Source organism: Lissotriton helveticus, chromosome 4_2 (genome assembly GCF_964261635.1).
Source record: "Lissotriton helveticus chromosome 4_2, aLisHel1.1, whole genome shotgun sequence".
In the NCBI taxonomy this organism is placed as follows: Eukaryota; Metazoa; Chordata; class Amphibia; order Caudata; family Salamandridae; genus Lissotriton; species Lissotriton helveticus.
In genome coordinates, this window is record NC_136064.1 from 33814855 (window position 1) to 33832525 (window position 17671).

Sequence of the window (17671 nt, forward strand, 5' to 3'; positions counted from 1 at the left end):
TATAAATATTAGAAATGACACCCATTTGAACAACGAGAAACTCTAAGATTTTGAAACTGGTGCAAAGCAACTGATCGTTGCAAAGTATATTGCAACCCTCTGCGCTACTTTTTGGTGAGTTAAAACTGCCACCAGACAAGTAACTCTCCAGCAGGAGCTTTCACACTCATAAGTTATGTTTAAGCACAGCACCCTCCCTCAGCTCAGCAGGTGCGGCTGAACCACAAGTAACTAAAGGATCTCTGTGGCAAAAGCATTAACCTGCTGAGCTATCTACATAAAATACAGTTCGGTAATGTCAAAGTACACCTTCTTTGTTGCAGCATGTTAACCCTCTGCACAGGCAGGAGCATTTCGCTCTGCGCCTGCAGTGGTTATAGAAAGATCAGAGCTGGCCAGATGTAATCTGAAACCAGTTCTGCTCAGTGAAGGTACACTGTGTCTTTCCATAAGATAATGCAATGGAACTCCCTGCTTTCCACGGCCTGCAATTTCCATCCCGGATTTATGGCTTCCCCTTCACTCCCCTAATAGATTCAAACCCATACAAAATAAAACCCGTGCGAGAGGCAATTTGGATCGTGTGTTTTAGCTTTCAAATCACGCCGCACCGAAAACAATTACACCCATAATGCAAGAAGCCAACAACACAGCCATGATCAGCCACAATTCGAATCCTTTCCACGCTGAATCATTTTCGAAAGCGAATTCGCAAATCAGAGAGCAATTTTGCCTGCCAACTGAAGAATACAAGGTTTTGTTTGAAAGGCTGCCAAATTGCCAATGATTGCTGGTTGTGTGGAGTGAACAGTTTAAAACCCGGCTCTCAGCAGGAATGTTCATGGCGCATAAATGAAATATAAAGCAATTACATTACCTTAGACAGTAATGTCAATGGCAGTCTCTCAGAGTGAAGCACGGAACCGACCAGCGCATGAGAGTCTGCAGGCCCAAAACTCGACCGGCTGCATCATCCGTGGTCCGGTCCAGATTCGCGCAGAATCAACAGAGGCTGCAGGCACCACTTAACCCTTTTGCCCAGCACTGCAGTGACCGCGGTCCTCCAACTCTGTTCCGGAGCAGGCAAGCGGCTCCTTGATAAGAGGGGAGCACAACAGAGGTGCGAGAAGCGGCAGGCTCCACGAACTTAAGTCAAACGTTAGGAGGCACTCAACTCTCTCGAGTCCCCCGCCTCTACTAAGGACCAGGGACCTCACTTCCTCTGCAGGCAGCCGGACGTGATGAGGTCACATCCGATTAACAATCCCCGGCCCAGTCGATACATTTGTAGCGCGTCGGCTCTCAGAGAGCTGCGCAGTCTGCTGCTGTTAACTGTTTCGAGACACAGGCGGCACCTCCAGCAGCAGAGAGAGCCATGGTGACGGGCACAGTGACAGGCGCCGTTGGCTCGCCTGGCAGGTGCAAAAATGCGTGACATTTCATTTCAGTGTGGTGATGCGGATCACTGCACTGAAATGCGTGGGCGTCACTCGTGTTGCGTAACGCTTGGCAGGACTGTACCAGAGCCGAGAGTGCACCACGGGATAATATTTTAAAGCCTGGCTGCCTGATATCCGGCAACACTGACCCACATTAATCTAATCTGAAGTCCAGGGCTAGACACTTCAAACAAGAAAACAGCAATTTATAAAAGGGAAGCGCGAGGCCATGTTTTGGCCCGTGGGTATGTGCGCGTGCTCAAGCAGAAACTGTCTGTAAAGGTTCTGAGTACAACCAGAGCCATAAAAGCAGCATCCCCGATTTCAAAAGGTATAAAAGCTTCACTCAATCGCCCTGCAGCTGCTTACACAGCATCGACAACCCTGTTATTTGTTGTACGATATGTGGATTAATTTGTATTTTCAGAACAATGCTAAGTGACGTTTCCTTCAAATAAAACCTAGCCTCTTGAGCAGTGCTGCATTTCCATGAAAGTGTGTGTGTTCTGCCAGGACATCGGAGTTCTGCAGCCCTTTAAAGCAGCTCAATGCAAAATGTTTTTCTGATAATACTAATTGCCTTATTTGGACACAAAATAATAAAGTTATTTTGAAAAAATATATGAACGTTTATTTGTGTTGTTATAATCTTTTGTTTCCGTTGATGCCACATACAGGAGATTTCCACTAGCATGTACTGAAGAGGATGTGGCATAACGGCAATCTTTATGTTCTTTGGTGCTGGGGAGCAAGGCTCTAGTCTGACTTAGGCGTCTTATCAATTAATTGTTGGTAAAGGTAAAAAAATAACTATTACTACAATAGAATTTAGAGCTGCTGAACAAGTTTGCCTTGCTAGCATTACCTATATATTCTGTCTTGTGTATACATTATTAATTTATTTCATATTAATATATATTTTTTTAAATATTCGTGGAGGTTAGTAATTGCTACATAGACTTAAATGGAATGATTTATATTGTTTCCCAACCTACATCTCTAAGTGCACAAAACACTGGGTGCTTAAGAAACTAGCAGTGGCATAGCCAATAGGTCTTGCCTTTGTGACATATATATTGTTTAGCCATGCAGCACTTCAACCTGGGTACTCCAACATCTACTGTTACTTCATGTGCCACTGGTGAACGGCCACACACACCCAAGTTTGTACTTTCGTGCTAGTTTATGAATACTGGAAATTCAATTCAGTACCAAAAAGTGCAAGTCTGCAACCTAAAAGAAATTAAATGATGAATAAAAATGTTATTGAAATAATGCCTTTATTAACTGCACCAGTCGGTGTGCAATGAAAAAAACCTATATTGATTAATGGCAGGAGTGACGTCAATCAATTTATCAATCATTTGTGGAGTGCGCTACTCACCCATGGGGGTCTCAAGGCACTGGGGGGCAGGGGAAAGCAGCTACTGGTCAAACAGCCAGGTCTTGAGTAGTTTCCTGAAGGTCAACAGGTCATGGGTCAGCTGCAGGTGGGTGGGGAGAGTGTTTCATGTCTTGGCGGTGAGGTGGGAGAATGATCTGCCGTCGGTGGTCATTCGGCAGATGCGTGGGACGGTGGCAAGGGTGAGGTCGGCGGAGTGAAGCTGGCGCTTCGGAATGGAATGGGGAAGGTGGACTCGTTGAGTTCTGCCGGTGAAGAAGGAGGAGATCCAGTCCAGTGTTTTTCCTTGGATTCCAGCGTCGTGGAGGCGTGTGCGTAGGTTGTTGTGACAGACGGTGTCGAAGGCAGCCGAGAGGTCCAGGAGGATCAGGGCTGTGGTTTCGCCTTCGTTGAATATGGTCCTGATGTCTACAGTGGCGCAATGAGGGCGGTTTTGGTGCTGTGATTGCTGCGGAAGCCGGATTGGGAGAAGTCCAGAACGTTGTTCTCCTCCAGGATGTGGGTCAGTTGTCTGTTGTCAGTTGTCTCAATGACTTTCGCTGGGAACAGGAGTAGGGAGATGGGTCGGAAGTTCTTGAGGTCCTTTGGGTCCGCCTGGGGTTTCTTGAGTAGGGCTTTGATCTCGGCATGTTTCCAGCTCTCTCGGAAAGTGGCGGTCTCGAAGGAGATGTTGATGATCTTCCGGAGTTGGGGTGCGATGATGGAGCTTGCCTTGTTGAACATGTGGTGGGGGCAGGGGTCGGAAGGTGAGCCGGAGTGGATGGTTTTCATGATTTTGATGGTGTCTTCGTCATTGATGTTGTGCAAGGAGAGTAGAAGGTCAGTGTGTTTGGTGGGTGTTGAGCCGGGGGTGTTGGTGTCTGTCGCAGGCGCCTGGGAGTCAAAGCTGTTGTGGATGTCCGCTATCTTGCGGTGGAAGAAGGTGGCCAGGGAGTCACAGAGTTCTTGCGATGGTGGTTCGTCATTGGAGTTGGGGCTGGGGGTGGCGAGTTCTTTCACGATGTTGAAGAGCTCTTTGCTGTTGTATGCATTGTTGTCGATGTGTTCCTTAAAGGAGGTTGTTTTGGTGGCTCGGATGAGTTTTTGGTGATTGCGTCTGGCGTTCCTGAGGGCTGTGCTGTTGTCTGGTCCTTGCGCCACTGCTTCTCGAGTATCCTGCAGGTGAGCTTGGAGTTCTGGAGATCGGCATTGAACCAGATGGCTCTCGTGTCGGTGTGCCTGTTGGAGGGTTTCCTGATTGGGGCGAGGGTATTGGTGCAGTCGTCGATCCATTGTCTGAAGTTGTGGGCTGCTGCATCGGTCTTGCAGGGCTCGGGTGGTGGGTCTCGGGCGCATGTGGTGATGAGCTGGTCTTTGTTGACTTTTTTGCACTTGCGGTATGGGATACATTGCGATTGGTTGTGTGTGGTGTGTTTCTCAAAGGAGTAGTGGATGCAGTGGTGGTCAGTCCAGTGGAGTACGGTGGTGTGTCTAAAGGTGATGTGGTCGAAGGTGGAGAAGATGGGGTCGAGAGTGTGTCCAGCAGAGTGGGTGGGTGGCATGATGAGTTATTTGAGTCTGAGGTTGGCAAGGTTATCGATCAGCATTGTGGAGATGCTGTCGTTGGCGTCCTAGAGGTGGAAGTTCAGATCTCCGAGGAGGATGTAGTCTGTGGAGGTGAGGTCGTGCGTGCTGATGAGGTCGGTGATGGATTGTGGTCGGGGTCCCGGGGGTCTGTACATGAGAGTTCCTCTGAGGATGGTGTTGTGATCGACGTGGATCTGGAAGTGTAGGTGTTCGGCCATGCTGGGGTCATCTTTGCTGTTTGTTGAGATTCTGATGGTGTCCCTGTGGATGATGGTGATTCCACCTCCAGGTTTGTTGTTGTTACGGTTCCTGGTTGTAATTTTGTAGCCGTCCAAGATGGCAATGGCTATGTCAGGCACTGAGGAGGTGTTTATCCAGGTCTCCGTCATGAAGGTGACGTCCGGGGTGGAGGAGTCGAGCAGGTCCCAGAGTTCGACAGAGTGCTTGTGGACTGAGTGTGTGATGAGTAGTATGCAGCTGAGGTGGTTGTGGCCTGCAGTGTTGGGATGGGCAGGATGTGCAGGTGTGTGCTGGCTGGTGTAATTGTAGTTTCTGCAGGTGAAGGGTCCGTGGGTGAGCTTTAGGCTGGCCTGGAAGCAGGTGGAATTTCGGACGGCATTGAGTGCCTGGAGGGTGTTTGCGTCATAGCAGCGTCGGGTCTGGTGGTTGTCGTGGGGGCCAGGGGGTCTGGCGCTGGATGCGATCCAGGTGCGAACGGGCACCAGTGGCGCATCCACTGCGCATGGCCATGCAGCGGTCGCCATTTGTAGGGGAGGGGGCGGGAACCAGAGGAGGGGAGGCGGAGCGGGTCTGTGCCGGGGGGAGAGGCTGCGGGCCTGCGGCAGCAGGAAAACGGCAGGAGAATCAGGTGAGGACGCAAAGGAAGGCAGGCAGGCACAATGAGCCAGTATAAAACAATTAAATGCAGTAAATGCACACGTACCGGACAACAGTCACCAGGTGGAACGGGAGGACAGGGGTGCGGGAGGCGAGGGACTAAACGGGCCGGTGAAGGGGCGGGCTGCAGGTGGAGGCTGCAGGTGCTGCTGCTCTGCTCTGAGGTGCACAGGGGACTAAGCAGAGCGGTGAACCGGCGGAGCTGCTACGGGAGAGTGCTGACCCGGACCTGAGTCTAGGTGATGCATGTTACTTGATTATTTTTGCAGCTTCTTTCTGAAATGTGCAAGTAAATGAGGGATGAATTTGTCTTATTTTTATAGATTTAACGTGCTTACTGTAATTTCGCATTGTGGTTAATAGTCGTCATTAACCAGGGTTCATAATGTGTAGTGCCTGGACGGACCTTAAAGGCACTCTTTTCAAAGTGTAGTGTGCCATTGAGTACTTAATTAGTAATTCAAACTACCTAATGCATCACAAAAACTAAAATAATGATATTAAAATCGTCTGATAATCATCAGCTACCTTCCGGAGAAAGCCTGGAGCACTTAATGATCTTGTGGTGCACTCGAAAACAGCGTCACTAAATTACATAAAAAGTGTATGAAAAGATGATCGCTTGACACAGAGAGTGTATTCTTCAAAGTGTAGTTTATTGAAGGAAGGGAGAGCCGTCCCAGCAGGCAGGTCGATGGCAAGATCAGATAATAACTGCCTCTGCTGGAACACAGTACATGGAACATTCCCAGTGACATGGGATAGTTCCAGGTTGCGCAATACACATCACCACACCTCTCCTCTTTGGAAAGAGAACCACCAAAACATCAATTACAATGAAAGTAAAACACAGATCATAGTAAAGTAAATAAGGAATACAGTAGGGTTGAACCTAACTACGCAGCCAGTTGAATTCAAATGAAAAGTACAGCAGGGTTAAACATAATCTCGCAGTTTGCTAGGTCTGACAGACATTCTAGTACTTCTTCTAACCCCATCTCCCTCTGAAACATTTTTAAAGTTGACATTACTTGAAAAACCAGAGGGATCTTTTGCGATTTGAGAGGTACACCACCAATTGCCATTGGTCAATCTGACCGCATTCCTGCGAGTATCCATTACTTGCTGAGAATCTAAAAACTTTGAAAGTCCTTTCCTAACTGAAACGGGGTTTTTAACTTTGACCCAATCCCCAATCTGGATGTTATGAGACATTTTCCTACCAGGTCTGACCTGTTTAGAACACACATCAGAGGATTTTCTATGAGCAGCATCCCACATATTGCTCATGTTGCCACTCTGATGAAAATTTCTTACCATCCAGAAAGGATATACTTGTGAACAAGCTTTCCTCCCTCTCATGAGTTTAAAGGGAGAATAATTGGTAGCAGAATGAGGAGAAGTGCGATAGGACCATACCAGATCATTAACTGCTTTAAATACACAACTTTTAGATTTGAACGCAGATTGAACACACTCCACAATAACTCTGTTGAACCTTTCAGTTTTACCATTGCTTTGCGGATGATAGAGAGGAGTTCTGGTGTGTTTGATACCACACGACTTCAGAAAAGAGTTCATTTCATGAGAGATGAATTGAACCCCGTTATCGGTTAATATTTCCTCAGGATAACCTTCTCTCAAAAAGATACTATTCAAACAATCAATGACACTTTTAGAATTTGGTATACTGATTGGTTCCACTTCGACCCACCTTGACAAATGATCAATGAGGACCAAAAAGTATTTGGAGTTGTTGGGAAGAACATGGAATGGTCCCAAAAAGTCCATTCCCAACTTCTGCCAAGCACGACCTGGAACAGAAACCTTGGATTCAACAAGGCCCTCCAACACCAATACCTTGTCACTAGCACTGCAACGTGGACATAGTCTGACAATCTCATCTATCTGAGAGTCCATTTTTGGCCACCAGTAATCAGATCTCACTTTTCTTTTAGTAATGGTGGCACCAAGATGGCCAGAGTGTGCTGCCAAGATAATTTTCTCTCTAAAACATGATGGAGGAACCAACTTGTCACCACGGACAATTACATCATTTTCCATTGAGAGCTCAGTGTTAATTTTCCAAAACATTTGGAGATCAGGAGAAAGACATTTCTCTTTCGGCCACCCCTTTCTGATAAGAGAGGAAACTTCTTTAAGAATTACATCATTACTTAATGCTTTGATCCAATCATCTTCTAGAAAAGAGATAGGTTCTTGACCAACATTAGCAACAAAACACTCCTCCACCTCAGTCTCCCAATCTTGTTCATCACTGTCAGTTATGGGAAGCCTGGAAAGGCAGTCAGCTCTGCTGTTTCTTCCCCCAGGTATGTATTCGACGCTAAAGGAAAATTCAAGTAATTTCGTGGACAACCTTGCCAAACGAGCTGTCGTGCGTTTAACATTTTTTCCATTTAAGATATCGACTAAAGGTCGATGATTTGTTCTGAGAACAAAAGACCTGCCCCACAGATATGATTTGAATTTTTCCACACTCCATGTGCATGCCAGAAGTTCTTTTTCAATGACGGAATATTTCCGTTCCACAGGACGAAGAGTGCGGGAGGCAAAGCCGACCGTATACTCCTTCCCGCCAGAACACTGGGAAAGAACTGCACCCAAACCATATTCACATGCATCAACCGTGACAAAAGTTTGTCTTCCCTCAACAAATGCCTTTAAAGCCGGAGCTGAAAGTATATGATCTTTGATAATCTGGAAACCTTTTTTGCATTCTTCTGACCACTCGAAAACAGCTCCTTTCTTTAGTAAGGACCTGAAACATTCAGTGGTTTTTGCGAAATCTTTCATGAATTTTGCATAAAATTCACACAAACCGAGGAAAGACAACAGTTGTTCTCTGTTTTGAGGAGCTGGAGCCTCAACAATACTCTTAACTAAACCAGGCCTAGGCTTGATGCCTTTTTCTGAAATAATATGTCCTAAATACTCTATTTCTTTGGCCTTGAAAATGCACTTAGCTTTCTGCAGGGTCAGACCTCTACTCTCGAGAACTTCAAAAACTTCATCAATCACTTTATCGTGCTCACTCTCTGTTTTGGAAAAGATGAGAATGTCATCCTGAAAGACAACTACATTGGGATTATGGGCAAACATCTCCGACATGAGTCTTTGAAAGACAGCTGCGGCTGACGCCAGCCCAAAAGGAAGACGACAAAATTGGAAGACACCATCAGGAGTGACGAAGGCAGTGAGATGTCTAGATTGAGGGTTTAATTCTACCTGATGATAGGCAGTTTTGAGATCGAGTTTCGTAAACCACGAAGACGACCCTACTTTGGCAATAAGGTCCTCGATTCGTGGCAAAGGAAACCCATCAACCCAAATAGCTTCATTTAGAGTGCGTAGGTCAACACACATTCTCAAATCTCCAGACCTTTTCTTGGCTAAGACAATGGGGGAAAGCCATAGAGTAGATTCAACTTTTTCAATGATCCCTTGATCACACAGAGCCTTCAGGTGTTTAGACAAATCGCTTCTGATGCTCAAGGGGACATTGCGTAATTTGTGCTTGGTGGGAACTACATTGTCTTTCACCCTGATAGTATGCTGAAAGTTGGTGATTTTTCCAAGACGGTTCTCGAAAATTCTACTAAACTTTTGTTCCCAAATGTTGTGCGTATGAGTGCCTAAAGTGTTATTATTGATCGTGGTAACGGGAGTGTCCTTAATCTGTTTATCGATGAAAACTGGATTAGCTAATCCTGGCTTGATAGTTAGACCTATTTCGGCTTGGTGAATAAGACCAAGAACATTAATTCCTTTCCTGGCCACATACACCTTCCCTTTGATCGTCACTCCTAATACTTTGATGTCGGCCCAGAAAAATCCAAGTAAATTAATCCTACTGCCTTCAAAGGCTACAGTAAGGATATCTGGGGGTAATAAACTCTTGTTGTGCCAAAATTTGGTGTATTTATCTTGTGAAATAATGGTTATGCGTGCACCAGTATCAACTAGCAACTGAACGTGATCCTGTTCAATGATAACATCAACCTCGGGATCAGGAATGTCATGAGAAATATTTTTGTCATGAGAACCCGTGACTACTACTACATACTCTTGATGCATGATGTTTTCATGAGAAAGATCACCTTCATACGAAAAATTGTCACTGTTTTCGTACAAATTCTCATCATTGATGACACATCGAACATTTCCTCTTGTGCCTCCTCTCCTACCTCTCATGCATATCTTAGCAAAATGCCCCATTTTACCACACTGTCCACATTGCTGGTTGGCTGCAGGACAGTTCCTAAAAGAAGAAACATGAGAAGAAGAACCACATCTATAGCAGAACATTCTAGAGTCAGATTGTCTGAATCTACCACCTCTAGATAAATTGGGTCTTCTGAAATTGCCACGCGGCACAAAAGGAGTTCTGGTAGCAGGAAAATTAGAAACAGCACCAGAGATTGTGGTATTGGATACAGCACCAGAGATTGTGGTGTTGGACAAAGCGGTTTCCAGCTGTTTGACATCATCCATAGAAGTTTCTATGCTTTTAGCTATATCTACTGCCTTATCTAATGATGGGTCTTTACATGTCAGCAACTTCTTTTGAATTTCTTTACAATAGCAACGTGCAACAAGCTGATCTCTAATGAGCTGTGATGTGAAATTGTCAAATTTACAATTTGCAGCTAACATTTTTAAAGCAGTTATAAAGGTGTCAATATTTTCATCATTCTTCTGGGTTCTTGTGAAGAACTTATACCTATGTACAACTAGGTTTTTAGTTTTAGTAAAGTATTTTTCTAATTTTGCTATAGCTACTTCGAAGTCATCAGGATCCTGACCTTCAGGTGGATCATATGGAGGTAAATGATCAAAGACGTTTTGACCTTCGACCCCCAAATGATAATACATAAGGTTCTTCTTTCTTTCTGGTCTATATCTCTGGCCATCGATAGCCCCTAAATAGGCCATAAAAGATCTAATCCATAACTTCCATTCTAATGGGGGATCCCCAGGTACTTGTAAAAATGGTGAAGGTGGGGTAACACTTTGCATATTGCGATAAATAGAGAGTTAATAAGTAAAATAAATTTGCTCAAGAATGATACATAAAAAATTAGATGCAATGCGTTTTTCTTTTTTTTTTTTTTTTTTTAGCAAAAAAAATAATAATAATTAATGTACTTTTAAAATATTCAGAGTCTAATCCTCGAAGACTGTGTGCACATCACAGAAGTAATGTGCTGCAAAGATTGTGTGTGTATCACAGAAGTAATACACTGCTTAATTGTGTGTGTATCACAGAGAGGAAATACAAAAAAAAATGTTGAATTAAATTTGAGTTTCTGTCACTAGATGGCAGTATGGTGCAAGTTCCAAGATGAGCTCGTTTGAAATCACCAACTCTGTATTCTCATAATATGAAAGGAAAAGTTTGACATACACGTGTAAATGCTGTGTGTGTCAGCGCAGCGTTACGGATGTTAGACGTGGGTTGCGCAAAAATCAGCATGTAGCGTGAAAACGATGTCAGAAGAGTCTCTGATGTGCACAAACAATGAAGTAGCCTGGCGGTGTCTGTCGTTGTTGAAGTCGGTCGTTATGGATACTTGGAATCCACACGACTTGAAGTACGTCAATATGCTGGGACGTGCTTGTGATTGGTTCAAAGTACACGCCGTGCCTGTGACTGGTTGAGAGTGTATGGGAAGAAGTCACGTCACTTAATGGATGTTCGGCCTCGTCATCATAACGAAAGAGGCAGCGCTGGTAGAAGATCTCTTCTGCTCCGTGAAACGCGGTGAGATAAATAACGCATTAAGTGCCTCTCCTGGGATGTTTCTTTGGCAACAACGCCTATTTAGGTTTAGTAATGCGGCAGTCACGTGTGTGTTCGGCGCTCGTGTGAGCGTTCAGCAGTTGAGGAAGTCGCGTGTGCATTCAGGAAAGGCTCCTTTGGGTGTAGCTCGTTTTACAAGGAAACGGAAAGGTTTCTTTGAGTTTTTTTTTTTTTTAATGAGTGTTTGTAATGGGTACGGCTCTCCCGCGCGGTCCGGAAAAGGTAGATGAAAGTTTACTCACGGTTTTGTGGAATTTTCTTCTGAGAAAAAAAAAACGGTGATTCTTTTTGATGTCGAGTTGGTAGGACCGCTGGGTTGGTCCCGTCCTCAGTCGCCACTGAAAAGATGATCGCTTGACACAGAGAGTGTATTCTTCAAAGTGTAGTTTATTGAAGGAAGGGAGAGCCGTCCCAGCAGGCAGGTCGATGGCAAGATCAGATAATAACTGCCTCTGCTGGAACACAGTACATGGAACATTCCCAGTGACATGGGATAGTTCCAGGTTGCGCAATACACATCACCACAGTGTACTAAAAAGTCCCCTATTAAGTGGTTACACCCATCCTTTTTAGGCAGATGGATGTATTCTTGTACTTGCTCTCTAGGATTTGGCAGTTTAGCGTGTTGCTCTTGTGACCACCCTTACCAGCTGGCGAGGATTCCTGGCCACCTAACCTACTAAGTGAACAACAGTAGCCGACTCTACCTACTACCAGGTCATACCCTCCCTCAACCAGCCTTTTCACTTGTGTCCGGTATTTTGTTCTTGTTCCCACTTAGCCCATTTTAGCAAACCTAACACATCAACAACAGCCTAATCTGGTCCATTGCTTCTATCCCAACCCCATTTCGATTACTACTACAGGGACACTGCATATTACATCCAGCATTCAGACGAATTGTCAAAAAACGAGGCCGAAATATTCTTCCCTGAACAAACATTTCTATATCCAGTTCTTAATGTATAAAAAAATGCCAATAATGTTTTTCCAAATAAAAATGGCCAGGGACAATCATCCTGGCAATCCGCTTTCGACAGTGTATGAAGGACCAAGAAACCAACTAAAGTGGAGACTATGACCACTTGGGCTCTCTGAAGGTATATGTCAAATATGCTGGTTAGCTTATATTTTAAATAGCCCGTTAACTCAAACTAAATATTCCTTATGTTTCTCTTGGGGTAACTTCAATGTTTGAAAATGAAGGGCCAGTGGCTGAGTATCTCCATGAAGGTGCGGAAAGGCTGCTTTAAGTCGATTTCAGCAGTACATAGTGTCCAACATATTAATAGTCTAGGAACTTGCAGAGGTAGCAGGTTTTGCCCCAGTTTTAGTAAATGTGAACATGGCCTTATCTAATGATTGTTGGCCTTATCTAATGAATTTACATGGTACTGGTTTTCCGAGACAGACAGATTATCAAGAAATGCTGCACCTCAAACAATGTGTAGAGAATGGTTTTGAGTTTTTCGTCAGTCTATATAATATGTAAATATACACGAATTTCTGTGTCACTGCACATTCGCATTGACATGTCCACAGCATTCACAATTGGGTAGTCGGAACTTAAAAGGCAGTCTCAAATAAACAATTTCAACAGGTGGAGCATGAAGGCCATATGCGCACACCAGGCTGGTAGTGCACGCCCGAGGTTGCAGTATTCGCACTTATGCAGTGGAGCCTACATCACCTTCACCTTTGAGGTGACCTGGTTAAAGAGACCACGCAAACGGCTGTTAGAACACAGGAAACTGCTGCATGGCGGCATTCCTCGGTCTCATGCCTAAACCGTCTCCTGCAGGACTACTAAAATGCGCTCGATAGTCGTATTTATGCCAATTGTTAGATTTGGGGGTCTGTAGTTGGCACAGGTAGGTACTTGTGACAAATAGGGACCCTTGCCTCTAGTCAGGATAAGGGGATTACACTCCTAAATAACCCCTGCTCACCCCCTTGGTAGCTTGGCACGAGCAGACAGGCTTATCTCAGAGGCAGTGTGTAAAGCATTTGTGACCACATACAGTAACCCAGTGACAACACTACAGATGGACACCACACCAGGTTTTATATTAAAAATATGTATACTTTATATAGATTTACCATAAGACCACAAACGACAAAAATACACAATACTATTACTTTTAGATGGTAGATTTAGCTTAGTTCAGTGCAGATTTAGCTTAGTTCAGTGCAGTTATTAAGATGCAACACTTTGCGTCAATGTATCTTATGTTGCGTTGCGCTTCCACGACAGGCAATGTCGCAGTGAGGGAAAGGCGGCAAAGTTCAGGTGCAAAGAAATAAAGACATGAAGATCTTTCAGATGCGGCACGCTTCTCCGGGGATGCGAGAAGTTCTCAGTTCGATGCGTGGACTGCAGCGGCGACACCCTTGTTCAGAAGTGCGACGGCAATAGTTCCAACTGCGATACTCTTCTCCCACGATGCGTGAAGGCTCTGCACAATGCGACAACTACAGCAGTGACATCCTTGTTCCGAAATGCGACGGCAGCAGCTCCGACTACGGCACGCTTCTCAGGGATGCGAGGCGCTTTCCACGATGTGACAGTTCCAGCGGCGACACTCTTGTTCAGAAGTGCGACGGCAGGCAACAGCGACGGCGACACGCTTCTTCCTCGTTGTGACACTCTTCTCTTGATGCAGTGCAGTGCGACAACTCCGGCGGCGACACCCTTGTTTGGAAGTGCGATGGCAGGCAGCAGCGACAGCGACACACTTCCTCTTCATTGCGGCAAGCTTCTCTTGATGCGGTGCAGTGTGACAACCCCAGCGGCGACACCATTGCTCAGTACTGCGACGGCAGCAGCAGCGACTTCGTTCTCGTTGAGTTGCGCTTCCAGCTCCTTGCGACACGCAGTTCCTCAGAAGGCCCAAACAGCATCAGGCCCTACAACAAGAACTCTGGGGAGCTAGGGGTTGAAGTCTGTTCTCCCTGAGACTTCCGCAGGAGGCAAGCTCTTTTCCAAGTGCTTGGAGATCCTTCACAAGTTGAAAGCAAAGTACACAAAGTTCCTTTCTCCTTTCTTTGGCAGTAAGGCAACCACTGCAGGCCAATCCCCCAAGCAGCACTTCAGCTTAGGGATAGTCTCTCCTCGGTTTCTTTAGGTTTCTCTCCTCAGTAAAGGTTTCGTCTTGTAATCCAAAGTGATCTAATTTCATGGGATCAGGGTCCCAATATTTAATCCCAAAAATTCTTTGTTCTCTGAGGGGAGAGGGACCTTTGCCCAATCCAAACCAGTTCTGAAGCACTCTGTTTACCAGACTTCTCCTTTCCTTTCACAATGCAGGGCAGAAACATCAGACACCCCACAAGAGGTGGAGCCAGCATTGTGGAAGGAAAGTACAGTCCTGGAGCACTTTGTTGACAGGACTCCTTCTCTTCTTTCAGTGTGCAGGGCAGAGACATCAGCCGCTCCCCAAGGGGTGGAGCCAGCATTGTGGAAGGCAGGCACAACCCTATTCAGGGTTCAGGGACAACTCCTCCCTCCCATCTAGATGCAGATCTCTTTATTCACCACTGGGCTGACTCATCCTGTCTCTTGGAATCCCCAGCCCTGTCACTCACAAAGCCAGACAAAGGAATACACAACCTAGCAGAGGCAGTCTTTGGGTAGTTAGACAAGAAAATACCTCCATTCTAAAAGTGGATTTTTCAAACACAGAGGGCCCGATTCACAGAACTAACTTAATAAAAAATCCTAAACTTACTACCATTTTGGTATTCACAGCAGGCACTTACTTATTTTGGTATTCACAGAAAGCACTTACTGATTTCGGTATTCACAGAAGTTAGGAGTCCTAACTTTAGGACTCCTAAATGCCTTCTGTGAATACCGAAAGTCTTAAAGTTAGAATTTTTCTCAGTTTAGGAGTAGTAAAGTTAGGAGTCCTAACTTTACTACTCCTAAACTGAGAAAAATCCTAACTTTAAGACTTTCGGTATTCACAGAAGGCATTTTGGATTTCTAAAGTTAGTAGTCCTAACTTTACTACACATTTCGACCTTTGTAAGACCGCCGAACAGGAGCTCTAGAAAAGAGCTCCGGGATTAGGGATCGCCAAATCTGGTAATAATCCCTGCAAAAACCCTCTCTGCGACCTGGAACCTAGCGTGAACAGTACAAAAAGGGAGAAGAAAATAAAATACGAAATACAACATACCGGGACCAGATACAGACGGCTAGCTCTCCACGACGGACTGCAGGGCAGAGATATATGGTGGACGGGAGCTGGACACGAAGAGTCCACAGCCTGCGCTCACAATGGTGGACACGAGAGAGACATCGGCATCACCAGCAGTACAGCTCTTGTCACCTTGAGCTGCGCTGGTCCGGCCCGCTACAGGAGGAGCTGGAAACAGCGTCGGGAGCATCGTGAGGACTACGGGCATGGTCTGGACACTGCAGACGTGGAGGGCAGATCGAGGCAGGAAGAGCGGGGTTACGCGAGTAAAGGTACGGGCATCCTTACCCCTCCAGCGTTACCCCCCCCCCCTCCTTTGGATCATCCCATGAGAAGAGCATAGGTAAACTGGAGATAGAGAAAGACTGATCCGATCCGCCCCGCCTGATCTAACAATGGCGGCGAAAGCGGACAAATAAACTTTATTTAGACCGCAATCACGGAATCGGCACGAGGGACTAGGTTCTACCAGCCCCAGCCAAGCAGCGCAAGATTGGATGCTCTAAATAAGTAAAGATTCACCGGTTAGTTAAACGGAGGGAAGTAAGGTCCGGCTTGCCTGACCTTAAAATGGCAGCCGTTACTGACATCGTCAGTCCTGGAACAAAGACTGCACCCAAATCAGCACATCAGGCATAAGGAAAACATAAGAGGACAAAAAGGTGAAAGTGAAAAGGGACTTGGATGGCAACAACAACAAAAGAAAGACAAAAGAAAGACAAGTGAGAGAGGACTTTCAAGCAAGTGTCTGTCTTTTGTAAATTTTCTGGCTGATTCTTCTTCTTTTTTATCTGGTGTTATGTTAGTATGTCGCAGTTTCTTCTCTTTCTCCTACAAAGCGCCGGGACACTCTTCTTGAGTAGCCGAGCGCTATAGAAAAGATTTAATAACATAACATAACATAACAGAAGGGATTTCAGCTCTCACTCAGACAGAGAAACAAACGGCCATCTTGTAACTGGGAGCAACTTCATCAATAACAAAATATCTTCACACAAGATACACCTGCAAACAAGGAAAGAAAAAGAGGACAAAGCGTGGTAAGAAATAAAAAGGGCTAAGATAGTAGCAGCATACGAAGAGAAATAAAAAGAGGACAGGCAAGACAGTGGAAAGAGTAAAGATATCACAGCTATAAATTATGAAAGATAATAAGGTGGTCATAGTGAAACCTGGAAGGATAGAAACGAGAAACACTTAAAGATCTACACGAACTAAAGAACCATTATGTCGGTCATGTACACAGAGCGGGAAGGCATGAACGCGCAAGTCATAACATACCCCCCCAAGATTTCCAAGAACGTGGCTAAAAAGGTCAAACACAACTTATTGAAGAAAAACCCTGAACAACTGTTCTTGGACCCCTCGTTTAACACAGATAGGGGCATTATCATAAATGACCTGATATTCTTCACTAGAAGAACGGCGACCTGGCGTAATTTTGTGACAAAAAGGCTAAATATTGAAAATATAACCAACATCCCACACGGCACAAAAATTAGGAGCAAACCATCAACATGGTGCAGAGCTGTCCTAAACATAACTATATACAAAAACGGAATTGTACTCATCCAAGCAGCTGACAGAGAGTTAGTAAAATTTGACAAAGTATTCTCAACCTTAAAAATAGAAGCAGAAAACACAAGATCCCAGCCACCTCGAACCCAACGAGAAGTCAATATAGTCCCGAACAGTTCTTCCAATACTGATGGCTTACCAAACATAAACCTTCAAGATCCACTACAACCAACACGCCAAGGAATCATACCAAGAACAGGAAGAATTCAATCCGGGAATATCTCAGGAAGAACCGGGGTGAGCACACAATATACAATCACCACACAGGAAGGTCTGATAGAAGACCAATTGCTGCCTCCTAATATTAGGAAGGACTCTGACAGTAGTGGAATGAAAGCTCGAGATGGAAACGGCAACTGGAAACAACACCAGAAACTAAACTTGATACCACGAGAAGATGCGACGGTCCAGAACCATACTAACCACACTGACGACATAACAAACATAAACCATCAGGACCCACCACATCCAACACACTCAGGAGTCTTACTGGGAACAGGAGCAACACAGTCAGGGAATGTCTCGTCAAGAACAGAATTGCTAACACAATATACAAATTTAACCCGGGAAATGGCACAGATAGAAGATCCAACGCTGCAACATAACATCAGAAAGGATATAGATAGAGATGAACTGAGAGCACAAAAGGAGAACAACAGCCAGAAACAACCGCAGAAGGAAGAAATGACAATTTTAGATAAGGAAGGTGGCAACAAGGAAATGAACGTAACTACTGGTGGAGAAGAAAACACGACTCCCTCAC